At 36.9% G+C, this 14,471-nt stretch overlaps 1 protein-coding gene across 7 annotated transcripts in view; it reads left to right on the top strand.

Moving 5' to 3' along the window:
- The window catches only part of ZNF385D (zinc finger protein 385D), a 1,091,058-nt gene that overhangs the window by 831,432 nt on the left and 245,155 nt on the right, over positions 1-14,471 (top strand). The gene's annotated exons all lie outside the window — the stretch shown is intronic.

Here is a 14,471-nt window from a genome sequence, read left to right as displayed (position 1 = left end):
ACAAAAATGTAACCAAGTGCAATTGAAAATGGAAGACCAAATTAAAAACAAAAATAGAAACTGGCTGTCTGTGAGGAAGAGGGAATGTAAGCTTATGAGCTGGTGTATATGGAGAGAGAAGAAAGGATATTTTTGTGTGGAACTGTATAGCACTCATGATTTGGCTAGAGATATTTGAAAAAAAGATCCAACTAAAATTTTGGCTGGACTAATTGAATTCTTCAGCTACAGGCAAGACTGCCATAAACAATTATTATCAAGTAGTCCCCAGTGTCAATATGCTGTCTTAAACTTTGTCTGCCTGAAGTAGTGGGTAAAAACGGAGCAAACGGACGAGAAATCCACTCAGAAAATTGAGTGGGCTTGATTCTAGTCCGTGCGAATGACAGACCGTATCACATTTTGACAAAAAGTCAGTCATCTTATCTGATACTGTTAATTAAACATCACATATGTCTCTTTATGAAAGGAAGTGGGTTTCAAAGTATGTGAAAATCTGGAGGAAAGACCGAATTGAGGCCAGCCAATGTCCAGTTCGAAGCTCATTTGCTTTTGTTAACATATGCTAATATGAACAAATTGCATTCGTTTTTACTGCATGGTTCAGAAAAAGATTTCATTTCGTTCAACAAGAGAAAACCATTATTCCAAAGGGGATGCTGAAGAGAATAGGAATGGAAAACAATGTTTTGCTTACTCCCTTGCTGTTGCTTTTGTACTTATGCTTATTTAAAGGGCTTGGGATCATATTTACTTTTATTGAAACTTACCCAGTGCATTCAAGAGAGTGAGCGACCAATAAATACTTGATGAATGCTTGTGAGAGAGAATGAATGCGCGAAGAAGTAAATCTGAGAGGGAGGAGAAGTGAGGGGCAGTAAAAGAGAAGAGGTGGCTGTGAACAGGTGAGCAACTGAGAACAAGGAAAAATGGACGAATGTGAATTAGTGTGTCCATTTTCCCACTGACCAAAAATAATAATAAACGTTTCCATCACAGATTCTGAGTCAGCTATTATGTTTCGTATATCCGCTATGAATTAGACACTGAGCTAGTCTCTGCTCCATATGATACTTTGTCAGATAATATCATGTACTTGATTGGTTATTTTCCAATTGAAAAGCTAGAAGTGCTTCTGTGAGTTACCATGAGCTCTTTTAAGAGTAAGTATTTCCAAGTAGGATATCTTTGGGGGGCCATTTCCCTGTTGTTTAGAGGCTGTTTCAGTAACAGTTTTGTCTAGGTCAAGGGAACCATGTGCATATCTGATTTGGATATGACCATTTCCCTAGATTATTGCCCCCCGCACCATTCCTTCCTTCCTTTTTATCTTTCTCTCTCTTTTAAATATTGTTTCCTTTCCCTACCATCACAATGCTCGTGCACTGAAAATGGGCAGCAATGAATATTTCACGTTCTTAATAGGACTCAACCAATAGTGTTAATGAAATTATAGTTTGCCGTTTCCACTTATTCTGTTTTGATTAGCCTTCAGAGAAACAATGTCTTTTTTACCCATTCATTCATTCACTCAAGAACACTTGAGTGCCGTGGAAAAGAATATTAAAAAAAAAGAATATATATATATGTATGTATAACTGAATCACTTTGCTGTACAGCAGAAATGAACACAACATAGTAAATCAACTATACTTCAATAAAAAGAGAAAAAGAACACTTGAGTTCCTTTGTTAGCCATCATGAAAAAAAAAATTAAGGTAATATAGACATGGATACTCCCCTTCAAAAACTTTTAAGGCTGAACCAAATAACTTTATTACTAAACAAAAGGTAAGACCCATGAGAGAGATAATGATTAATGATTTAAATAATAATGACTTTAATAAAATCAAATTTAAGAAAATATTACATATCAATTTATTTCCTATCATTTAAATAAAATAATAAAAAAAGCAATAAGAATAGTTACTATAATTTAGTATGTCCTCTGTTAAATATTTCTCCAAGTAATCCTTACAGAAATCCTGTAATTTGGGTGTTATTTTCCTTAATTTACAGAAAAAGAAACTAAAAAGGTGTGAATTTCCTTAGAACATGAAAATGTTGGAATTTGGATTTCAGATAACAGAAACTGTTGTTCTCATCACCACTTAAAACATTCTGTGGAAGTTTGCAAAAGAGAAAGTTGATTATGGTGCTGAATGGACCGGGGCGGGGTAGGGAACTGGGAGAAGTGACATTTCCGCTAAACCTTGAAAGACAGGGAGGAGTTAAAGAAATAACACAAACGTAAAAATGTTAAAAGTATTTTCCTTAGCTCAGGTATATGAGGATGCTGCTAAATAGTATGAGTAGGCAAGACAAGGTCATAATGACATTGATGACATGGAAGCGAATCGTGAGCTCTTGGAAGGCGTAATGACTTTCGAAAAGTCAGGACAGATAAGAATCATTCAGGAAAATGCAGGGTCAATTTCAGAAAAGTCGCTCCTTATAGACTTTCTCTTCTCTCTCAGCAGGTTTTCCTGCTGAAAGCAATTTGACTCATTCTGTTTTGTTCTTCCTTTGGGATTAACGTCCTTTCAAAAGCACAACAATAATCTTTACAATGTAAGGCAAACTAGCCCATGAGTTTGAAAGGACTAACTCGAATTCTTTGTACCTGTGATCAGAGCCCCTTCTCAGGTTTCTTTTTAAGGTCAGTTGTTTTCCACCGGACTTTTTGGGTTTACATGGGTCAGGTCAGTCCTCAGGCTTTTACTCTCTAAGACAGATCTATGAGGAAGAATGGCGATAAGGGGGCTGTATGTTCTCAAGATGGTCAGTCATGCCAGGGTCATCACATAAGAGTCATGAAGGGATCTCACAAAATATGTTAACTGTGTCAACACTCACTGATTCAGAAAGCTAAGGAATGGAGGCCTCCTACTTACTGAGGAGCAAGTGCAGTTCTCCAAGTATCCTCACAATCTGGGCAAGCTTTGGCAGAAAAGTCCTCTCACCAGATTTCAACCAAAAGAAGACAGAGCAGTTTTCCCAATGACTTGGTATAAAGAAGCCAGGAGGATTATTTCACTATCCACCTTCCATTTTTGACAAAGGACTTCCATACATCTTCTAACCTGATTGATGAGCATAAAGGTGGAGTTTAGGATGCCCTAATGGTGCCATGTTTAAATTATTTTGAGTTTGTATGTTGGGGATAGCAAACTCTGATGAACTGGATTAGATACCGCTGGTATGGTGTGTTATACAAGGATTTTGAGACCGACTACAAATATGGTTGATTGCTAAAATAGGCCCTGAGTACTACAAAGGAAAGCAATATCATGGCTTTCTATCCTTGGTTATAGGGCCAATGGATGGAATATGATGTTTTACAAAGAGCAGGAGTATTGAAATCAGTCAACCTTTGTTTGCATCCCTACTTTGAATCTGCTGCTATAAAGTACTTAATCTTCTACAGTTTCAGTTTCCACCATTAAACTAAATTATTAAGAACTAATACAATTGTGAAAATTAAAATCATATATATATATATATGAAGTGCTCAAACATTGATAGTGATTGTTATTATTATTTTAGTAGTTACCATTATTATTTGAAATTAGAGCTATTTGAATAATTCAGTCTATATGGTCCACTATGTACCAGCAGTGTACAATTTAATTACCGGAATATTTTACTCTTATTTCTAAATTAAATTTTTCTCTTAGAAACTTATTTAGGCCTGTACTATTCTGGACACTCCAATTCTAAGGAATACTAAGAGAATGAGCTTCTAGTCAATTTGCAGTCAAAGAAAAATTGGAGACAATTTCTGTGATGTCCTACATCAGTTAGTTAATTCTGGCTCAGTCTGAGTGGAGTAAAATGGATGGGAATTAGTAGCACAAGTCAAGATGTGCATGTGCCTCATGGCAAGTCAAGAACTCTATATTTTAGGCAGCAATTCACAGGAAGGTGAGAACTTGATCACGGCAACCAGAAAAACCTGTGTTCTCTTATGTACCTTGGCCTCTGATCTTCACCTTCTGGTTGGTGCCTTGTATTCTCTGAGCGCCGGGACCCTCCAGACGGCTGTCTCAGATTTAAGTTTTAATGCTAGTCATCTCTATCAGCATGGCGCACAGCAGGGACAGCTCGCACTGATTATTTGTTTCTCCTTCATTTTAGATTCACTTAATCCTTGTACTAACTGCAGTATTTTATGATGTTTTTGATTTAACACAATATAGATGTCCCTTTTCATCATGTGTTACATTTTAGGGATGGTCCTATAACCTTGGTATGATGACTTTCTCCTTCCTGAGGCTATAAACAATTTCTGTTTTCTTCCTGCATTTGTAAATCCTCTGTCTGCTGACTCCAGGCCATTTGAATGTGGAAACTTAAGTCCTTTTCTCAGAGACAATTACCACTTTCATCAATTCCTCTTTCAGATTGGTGGGACTCACAACTTGGTAGGTATTTGAGGGGTGTAATATAATCAAAGAATATGGGCTTTGGAATCAGATATCTCTGGTTTCTAATTCTTCTTAGCTCTACCCCTTAACAAGTCAGTTTATCTTTGGAAAAATGACCTCACTAAGCCTCCATTTCTTTACCTGCAAAATGAGAACAAGGATACCTTCATTGTTTACGTAAATATCTATGTAAAGCCATCTAGCACAGAACATAGGCTATAATAAATGCTCACAATGACAGAACTCCTTATAAAAATAAAATATGGTTATGTGTATCTTCTTGCTTACAATCACTTAGAAGCATTTTATTTCTCTTCTATTTTAAAACCAGTCATTTTCAGCATACCACAATTACTAGAGTTCCATTAGTGACTGATTTTACATCTTTTCCAAGGACCAAATGTTTCAGAATTAAAAGAAAATATAAAGTTAGGTTTGTTTTATGCAAAACCTGCCAGAAGAAACAATCACATTGAGGCCTAGACTAAACAGAGCACATGTTAGCTCCACAGGGGATATTCTTGAGGAAATTGAAATCAGAATTTCTTTTTGCTATTATAGACTTTGTAAGAATGTTCACCAAAGAGACAGAAACCAGAACTCACGGTTCCTAAATCTCAGAAGTTAATGGATGCTACAAATGGGATGTGCTAAGTATAGGCCTCTTAAGATAGCAAAAATGTGATCTTCCTTGTTATTAATAGATTTTATTTAATTTGATGATAGTAATGGCGACATAGTCTTTTCTTCCATGGTTATTTCTCAGTGTCACCCAGTGCTAACTCCAGGGGTGTTCCCTAGAAATTTTGTAACAAGGCTCTTTGAAAGAAAATTCAATTTGAAGATGAGAAAAAAAAAAAAAAGAAATCACAGTGAAACACCAAGTGAAAATATTCACAGTAAGTGAATGCTCTAGGAGATATTACCATTAAGCTCAATAGAGTTAATTATGATGAATATAAATTGAGTTTCTACATTGCCCTTCTGGAATATGTAGAGTGAAAGGGAGAACTGAACAAATAACAGGTTCATTCAAGTAGAATAAAAATCTGTTACCTTTGGATTAACACATGTGTCCTAGTCTATTTGGGCTGCTGTAACAGAACACCATAGACTGGATGGCTTCTGATCAACAGACATTTATTTCTCACAGTTCTGGAGGCTGTGAAGTCCAAGATCAAGGCGCCGGCAGATTTGGTATCTGGTGAGAGCCTGCTTCCTGGTTCATAGATGACCCCCTCACGTAATGGAAAGGGCAAGGGATCATTCTGGGGCCTCTTTAATAGGGCACTAGGTCCATTCTTGAAGACTCCACCCTCATGACCTAATCACCCCCAAAGGCCCCGCCTCCAAATACCATCACATTGGGGGTTATAAGTTTCAACGTATTAATTTGGGTGGGGAGGACACGAACATTCAGTCTATAACATTATGGTATCTGGTAGACTCAACACGTGCATAATATGCATTATACTGGATTATAAACCTCAATAAAGGCAAGAAACATGAAATTGTTCCTTAAATAACCTAGTGCCTTACAAATGAATGAATCTTAGATAATTGATTTGATTGGCTTTGGCCTAGTTTAAATGAAACCAGCTATTATTTATGGAATTATTTTTTTCTCTATCACAGGTCATCCAAAAAAATATGGCCATCTCTGAATAAAATGTAAATATAAGAGCTTAGACTTTGGAGGTAGAATGTTGGGCTACAAATCCTGTCTCTACAACTCATTGTGTGGCCTTGAAGAATTATCTTCACTTCACCATGGCTCCATTTCCTTAAGGCTGTGAGAGCGCAAAGGAGATACACTCCATGGATTACCCAGCACACAGGAGCTGAAATGTTACTGCCTTTATACCTGTGGAGGAAAGGAGAGTTGTTTACGAGATAGAATAAATTCATACCTAAAAGTGAAAGATGTTTAAGAAATTTATATAGTGCCAAGAAAAAAATGTTAATAAAATTCTAATCTAGAAAGATTAGAATTTTGATTGAACCACTTATTTATTATTTTAAAGAAAAAAAAGTCAATCATGGAGGCTTCATTGTCTTCAAAATCTATGATAAAATGTTCCTCACCTTTTAGCAACGCACTTCAATAAGTTCTCTGATTGTCCCCTTTTCTAGTTCTTCAGGGAGGTTACTGGGTTTTGAAATGGATAAGATTGTTAGTTTGGGCACAACAGAAGAAAGGGTACAATATCTCAGCAGGCTGTGATTCAATTTCACTCAGTCATCTGTTTGCTCATCTGCCTATATATCCATCCATCCATTCCAGGAAAAAGAAAAACAAGTCACCAAGTAGGTACTAGGAACCCCCTAATGCATAGAAGTCAAGGAGGATTACACTAGACATTCTCCTCAAGACCCCACATCCTCATGTTGGGAGGCAGACCCAGAGCAAGTAAATGCAGCAATGTATGTGCAGACAGAGGAGTGCAGGGTAGAGTGCCAAGGGAGTGCTCTTTCTACCCGGACATCTATAAGATACCCCGCAGAGGAAGTCATCCTTGAACTGTGTTCTGAACCAGGACTATGAGTCGTTATTTGCTATGCTTTGATGTAGGTTTAGAGTATATGTGGAGGGGGATGTAACCGAGATAGATACAAATTACAATGCTTAATATGCTGCCATGGCTTCATATTTTCTAGGCTTAATTGGTAGTGGAAACTTGCCTTTCCAAAAGTGAGTTACACTAAATATTCTAGATTGAATCAATTCCTTTCCATACCTTGAAAACATATTTACCCACATTTATAGGGTCCTACTTTACTTTCCCTTCCCAGCCAAGTTGTTCAAAATAATTTTCCCCACTAGACTCCATTCTGAACCCCTCTTCCATCCCTGACCCTCCTAAAAAGTGACTTCACTTTTTTTTTTTTTTGGACACAGGTATTTTTATTTTTGTTGTGTAAATACCTAGGGGATTGCAGGGTCATATAGTAAGTGAATATTTAACTTCATAAGAATTTGCCAAATTTTTCCAAAGTGCTATATTATTTTGCATTTCTACCACCAAATATGAAATTTCCAGTTGTTCGGCATCCTTGCCAACACTTGGTATTGTTTTTCTTTTTAATTTTAGCTGTCCTTGTGGTTTTAACTTGTATTTCCCCAATGATGTTGAGCATGTTTTCATTCGCATATTTGCCATTTTGATTTCTTTGTTTGTGAAATGTCTGTTCAAAAGTTTTGCCTATTTTTAATTGAGTTAATATCTCAGTATTGAGCGTTCTTTATATATTCCAAATACAAGCTTTTTGTTAGATATATGTTTTGCATTATTTATTTTTCTTGTCGATAGCTTGCCCTTTCTTTATTTTTTTTTTTTAATACTGTCTTTCAAAGAGTAGGAAGCTTTAATTTTAATATACATTCAGCCCTCTCTATTTACAGGTTTTGTGTCTGCAGATTCAACCAACTGCAGGTGGAAAATATTGAAAAAAAATTCTGGGAAGTTCCAAAAAGCAAAACTTGAATTTGCTGGGCACAGGAGACTATTTACATAGCATTTACATTGTATTAGGTATTATAAGTAATGTAGAGATGATTTACAGTATATGGGAGGTTGTGTGTAGGTTATATGCAAATACTGTGCTATTTTATATAAGGGACGTGAGCATCCTCAGATTTTGGTATCCAGGGGTCCTGGAAGCAATCTCCTGTGAGAAAGTGACTTCTTTTTGATGTTACCCACTAAATAGCTCATAAAGGTCACCAAAACTCTCGACATTAAATCTCATAGAAGTTGCCATCTTACTTGCTGCCTCCGTGGGCAGCCTTAGACAGTGCTGACCACTTCTTCCTCTTATAAACAACCTCTCCCTCTTGTCTCTGGGAAATCATTCTCTCCACCTCCGTCTTGTTCTTTTTCCAGTCCTGCTCAGTCTTCTTCACTGGGCTAACGAGCCTCCAGATTCAGGCTTAGGCCCTGGGCTCTTTGTTCCACACTTTCCCGAGGAAGTCTTTTTCATGTCCATGATTTGAGTTCCTACCTGATGAGTCTCCACTCTGCTCAGAATGAAGTCTGCCCAGAGCTGTCTTCTAAGTGCTAGTACCACTTACCCAATGGCTACCTTCGCACTTACACCTCAACCTCAGGATGTCAGAAACTTAGCTTGTCTTCTTCTCTTAGACTTGCCCTTCCTCAGCTGTTCTCTCCCTCAACTGACATCCTCACCCTCTACATCTTGAGGACGCTTTAGGGAGATAAACAGAGGTGTTCCCTAAGTTGGGTGATGCTTGCCTAACTCACCTTGATGGTACTGGGAAAACCACACTAAACCATTTAAGCTCAGGAGATGTTTCATTAACACCTTGGGTCACATTGAAGGTCTACACAGATTGGTGAGTGCTTGGAGAGGAAGCAAAGAATATATCACAGTAATATCACGTGGAAAAAACATGGGGAAAGAAAGATATCGATCAGGCTTTGGAGGAACAGTGAACTGTACACCCAGATGTGCTGGCATAGAGAAATTCATGTGGGCAAGTCCCAACTGAAAGGCACAGATCATGGAAAAAACAAGACCATATCACAAGATGACAGCATCTTTTTTTTTTCTCTTTTAATAGTGAGATGACTAACGCCTGGATATTATGAACAGAATTACCCCTCAGGGTAATTCAGATGTAGCTAGGCAGGTTTAACTGCCTACATTAGCTGGCTTTGAACACTTGGTTTTTTAGTGAGACTAGATTGTGACACACTTCGGTGAAATAAAAGCTTTGTGGTAGCACTCTCAAGAATTATCAGATATTAATAAACATCCATTTGCCCCAGGTCTGGCCCTTTTTCCATCTTTGGTTTGAAGATATGGTATCTTTTTTTTTTTTTTTTTTTGGTGGTACGCGGGCCTCTCACTGCTGTGGCCTCTCCTGTTGCGGAGCACAGACTCCGGACGCACAGGCTCAGCGGCCATGGCTCATGGGCCCAGCCGCTCCGTGGCATGTGGGATCTTCCTGGACCGGGGCACGAACCCGCATCCCCTGCATCGGCAGGCGGACTCTCAACCACTGTGCCACCAGGGAAACCCTGGTATCTTTCTAACCAAAGCACTCCTTACTCAATATTGATTTCAGCATCAAATTTTTAAAATTAGGTTGCCCTTTGAGGATTATCATCATTGATCACATGTGAAGATTCATAGACTGGCCATTGTCCTCTCAAGGAATGGAGAATTCCTTGAGAAGGAATTAATTCTTTCTGGCACAATCCCGGCAGGGTCTGCCTTCTGACAGTGGCTGTGTTTGGCTCTGGGAAAGCTCTCCTCCTCAACCCCAAAAGGAGATGGACCCAGGAGAAAGCAAGACTTCTCTTCTATCGGCAGTGCATTCTAGAACAGACTGTATCAGGCACCTTATCTGCAAATTACTCCTCACTGGAGATTGTTGGTTTTGCATTGAAGCCTCGAAGTCTAATAGAACCTTCTATAGTGATGGAAATTTTTTTTTTTAACTGCAGTATACAGCGAAGTAGCCTTTGTCCGCACATGGCTGTCAAGCCCTTGAAATGTGGTTGGTGTGACTGAGAAACTGAATGTTTAATTTTACTTAATTCCAATTTAAAAGAACCGCACATGGCTAAAGCCTACCACATGGGACAGCTCAGCACCAGAGCACTGTTTTTTATTAGTTACAAGTGATTTTGTGGAATGAAATCTTGGGAAATTCCTCTTGAGGAAAATTTTACATTTTTATGCTTACTGGTGCAGACATGAGAGGAAGTTTCCAGGCAAAATCTTTTGATCGCCTGTGAGGAGGTCCTTGTCCTGACTTATGCAGTGTTTGACAGAGGGGCTGAAGTGCAGAGGGATATATAGGATTAAATGTCTAAAACTCCTTACTCTGGTACTCTTGACAGAATCTCCCAGGCACCAGAAATTGTCGTGAAAGTTGGGAAAATAAGTGAAAGATTCCACTTTTCTTCTAGTGAAGACTTGACTCAGGATATTGGCAACTAGATAATAGCAGTATTTTGATTTTGGTCCCAGTATTCAATAACTAACAGAGAAAACATTAGTTAGTCCTTTTTTATAGCTTCCTTCCGAAATGAGCTTTCAAGTGATTTACTGCATCATTTATTTATTGTTTGTTTGTTTATATTTTTTTCATATTCCTTTCCATTAAGGTTTATCACAGGATATTGAATATAGTTGCTATAAAACAGGACCTTGTTGTTTATCCATTCTATATATAATAGTTTGCATCCCAAACTCCCACTCCATCCCTCCCTTGCCCCCCTCCCATTTGTCAACTGCAAGTCTGTTCTCTATGTCTGTGAGTCTGTTTCTGTTTTGTACATATGTTAATTTGTGTCATATTTTAGATTCCACATATAGGTGATATCATATGGCATTTGTCTTTCTCTGGCTTACTTCACTTAGTATGATAATCTCTAGGTCCATCTATGTGACTGCAAATGAAAAGGATTATTTCACCCTTTTTTTAAGGCTGAGTAATATTCCATTGGATTTACTGGAATATTTAAATACTACAACTTAAAATGAATAAATAAAGGGTTTAAACAAGGGAGAATGGATCCCTCACATGGGCTTTCTTTCATGGGTAAAGTATGAGTCAGACAGTTGACTCGGCAAACGTTTCTGTGTCACTGTTTCCAGATCAGTGTTCCAGTTGCCCTGACTCACTCCCATTCTCACCTCATTCCTCTTTGTGGTCAAGGACAGCATGGATGAGGCAGCAGTCACCACCCTGTGTGGCTTAGTGCTGGCAACTGCCCCTGTGGACCAGACCCTGCTTTAATATTTGAATTGACCTGACAAGTGCTGGTCACTTTAGGCCAATGAGGACCTTCAGCTCAGGTAGAAGGTGCTGGATCAATTTTCCGCACCTTAGTAAGTGAATCAACAATCTAAAACAGAGGAAAACTGAAAGCAATAAAAGAAAAATTGTGACCAAGTCACAGTAAATTCAAATTTTATCTCAAAATTTGTTTCTAGTTGTATCTTTCAGTTGGGAACAACATTTAAACAAAGATAGGAACTGAATGGGAGTTTGGATCACTTGAGGTTGAAGGAAACAGGATAAACATACAGTTCTCCTAGCTAAGGAATAAAAAATAATCTCAGCGACAAACTGCCCATTGTAATCCCTAACCTTGAGTTTTTTAGAGACAGCTGCACAAGGGAATACCACAAATACCTGTTTGCTTTTCTTATTTGGCAAGTAGATGTTAAAGAATGTAAACCAGAGGACTTTTCAAACATTTGATATGATATTCGTGTCTTTCTGGATACATTCTCAAGTATAGGGCAGAACCAGCATCTTCCCATGCAGATAAATATTGGTAATAAATACTGAATATTCCTTTATCTTCTCCTGTACAAGGAATGTGTCTATTCCTTTTTCTTTTCTTTTTCTTTTTTTTTTGAGCAGTGGTAAAATTTTCTCACAAGATTTCTGATTTAGTGCTTTCCATTCTGGCTTCAAGGGAGCTGGCTTGCCTTGTATGACAGAACCGACTTCTTAGAGTGTTCTTTTTTGTTGTCATTTTGTTTGTTTTTGCTGATTTAATTTAAATGCTATTGGCATCAGTGTGTTGAAACTTGTTAAGGTTACTCAGGTTTACATCGAATGCCATTTTTTTACCTGTGTAATTTGAGGTGAGATGTAATTTAGGTAATAGCTTTGGCTTTTGAGTTTGTAAATTGGGTAATATAATAGATACCTGACAGAATTTTTGTGCATTTTAAAGGAATTAAGGGTAAAACAGGGCCTAGTTCATACCAATTACTCAATAGATTTATAAAGTTTAGCTTTTTTCTCAACATTTGCTCCCATCCACCCTGGCTGGCCAATTTCACCAACAGCATCCCATGGCCATTGTTCTGTTTGTGTTAAATCAAGTTTTGCCTTTATGCCCCAAATCCATCATTTCTTTTCTATTTCTTATTCATACTATCAGATCTAATTCTTTTATGTCCTCTATCACATAGACTCCAGAAATCCCATCGTGCCCCTCCCTTCCCCAGTGCACATGGCAAATTCTAACCAAAATAGTTGGGATTGGATGTGAATAATGTTCCACGTCTATCAAATTAGTTGCTTTGCAGGTAACTACTTAGGACTTGATGTTACATAAAATGTTCTTGATGTTCTCCTAATAAGTATAAATATTCTGAGCAGTTTAACGGTTTAACTATGGCTCACTGTTGACACTATTGAAATATATGTATGTATTTCAGTATAGATAAGCAAATATATACATATATATAATTAAATTGATGGTGAAAAAAGAGATATGATAGAAATTATTTCTCCCATCAGGAAATCAGGGATTTCTTCTGCTTTCTATAAATGTATATATATATATACTATGTAATGATAATATATTTTAACAATAAATATGTATTATGTATATTGTTTTTCAATGATTCACAGTTTTAAAGCATACACTGTCATGAATACCGAACAGCAGCAACCCTTGATCATTTTGAATGTTGGTTTTGTCACTTGGGGAAATGAATGATTAAGTAGTTGGTTAAGCTGTCAGACAGGACATCTGCGACTATTTGATGAAAGCTGAATGCATCAAGTGCAGAAGTTCAAGGTTAAAATGTTGTATTATGGAAAGAATACTACTCCACTCTCAAGGAATATTTCAAAATATTGACTTGCAAAATAGCCTCTTATTGTGAAGTCTCTCCTTCTGCAGGGGTCAAAATAAAAGTGAAGGATAGGCAGGTGCTTTTAAAATTATCTTGATTGACCTCTTTCAGGGAGCCCGGATTTGTGTCTGGACCAACCTGAACAGCTCCTCTGGAATTTACTGAATTCATTGAAACAAAAAACACTCCTCACTTAGCATCAACTGGCCAGACACTCTGCTAGGCACTTTATATACATTATCTCTAATACGGTAGCTTCAACTGACAATCACTGGTTTAGAATTCCTATTTATCTGTATAAATTATTAAAACAAACATTTCCAAATTTACATTTTAATTAGATTTGCATTTCAAAAATGCAAACTTCTGAAGTGAATGTGTCTTATTTTCTCAGATAGTATTAACAAATATTCATGAACAAATAGGTTATTCCGGTATTTTTTTCAAATTCACAAATTCACGCTTTTGTGAATACACAGCTGTCTTGTGAAAAAGCCAAAGTAATATTTAATATGTTTGCTCTATAGTTCAATTCAGAATTCTAAATATGAATATAAACTAACAAAACCAAACTTCAAAAAGGGACGGAGAGGAGTTTCATGAGTTTAGATCGCTTACTTCATCATATTTACCTTATTTCCCTTCATTATTCAATACCTTACTCAATATAGCTATAATAACTAATCTCTACTTAATGACTGTTTTTTTAGTTTAACTTTAATGGCATAGAAGAAATTTGGTATAGAGAGATATTAACTGCTCTGAAATCTGAATAATTTATTAAGGTTTAATTTTTAAAACCTGCGTAAATTAAAACTGCATAGGGTTTGAAATACATAGTACTAGATGTAGGCCGAGTTTCACATACAAAGGGCATGAATTTGTATTTTTTCTGTTACTACCCTATGGAAGCTTCAAAATGCTTTCCTCAAATTGATAACAGCAATATTTCCAGAAGTGTGACATTCCGATGAGTGAAGCAACATTGTCGGTAAATGGTATCAACGAAACAACTCTTTTTTACCTATAGTCCTGTCTACAAATTCATCATATATTTTGAAGTTAATTATGTTGAGGATAATTTTAAAATAAAGGAAATAAACAAAAATTGATGTCCTAAATGTAATACATTCTAATAAAAATGAAAGAATGAAATAGCTATTTTCTCAAGGAGCATATTTTAGTCTGCTTTACAGATGAAACATGTTATGTTTGCCAGTTTTGATTTTACACTATTTGCCAATAGTATTCTTACTGCTGAGCATATACAGATTGAGACAAGTGAAATATTTCAGAACTTATACTCATTTTAAAAGCAGAAATATTAGTCACAGGTAATTTTTGAGAGACAGGCTCAATCTTGTGCCTCTCTATAGATCTGTAAGGCAATTACCTATTTTAGAATAA

This window comes from Globicephala melas, chromosome 4 (genome assembly GCF_963455315.2).
Source record: "Globicephala melas chromosome 4, mGloMel1.2, whole genome shotgun sequence".
NCBI lineage: Eukaryota > Metazoa > Chordata > Mammalia > Artiodactyla > Delphinidae > Globicephala > Globicephala melas.
This window is presented reverse-complemented; position numbering and strand designations above follow the sequence as displayed.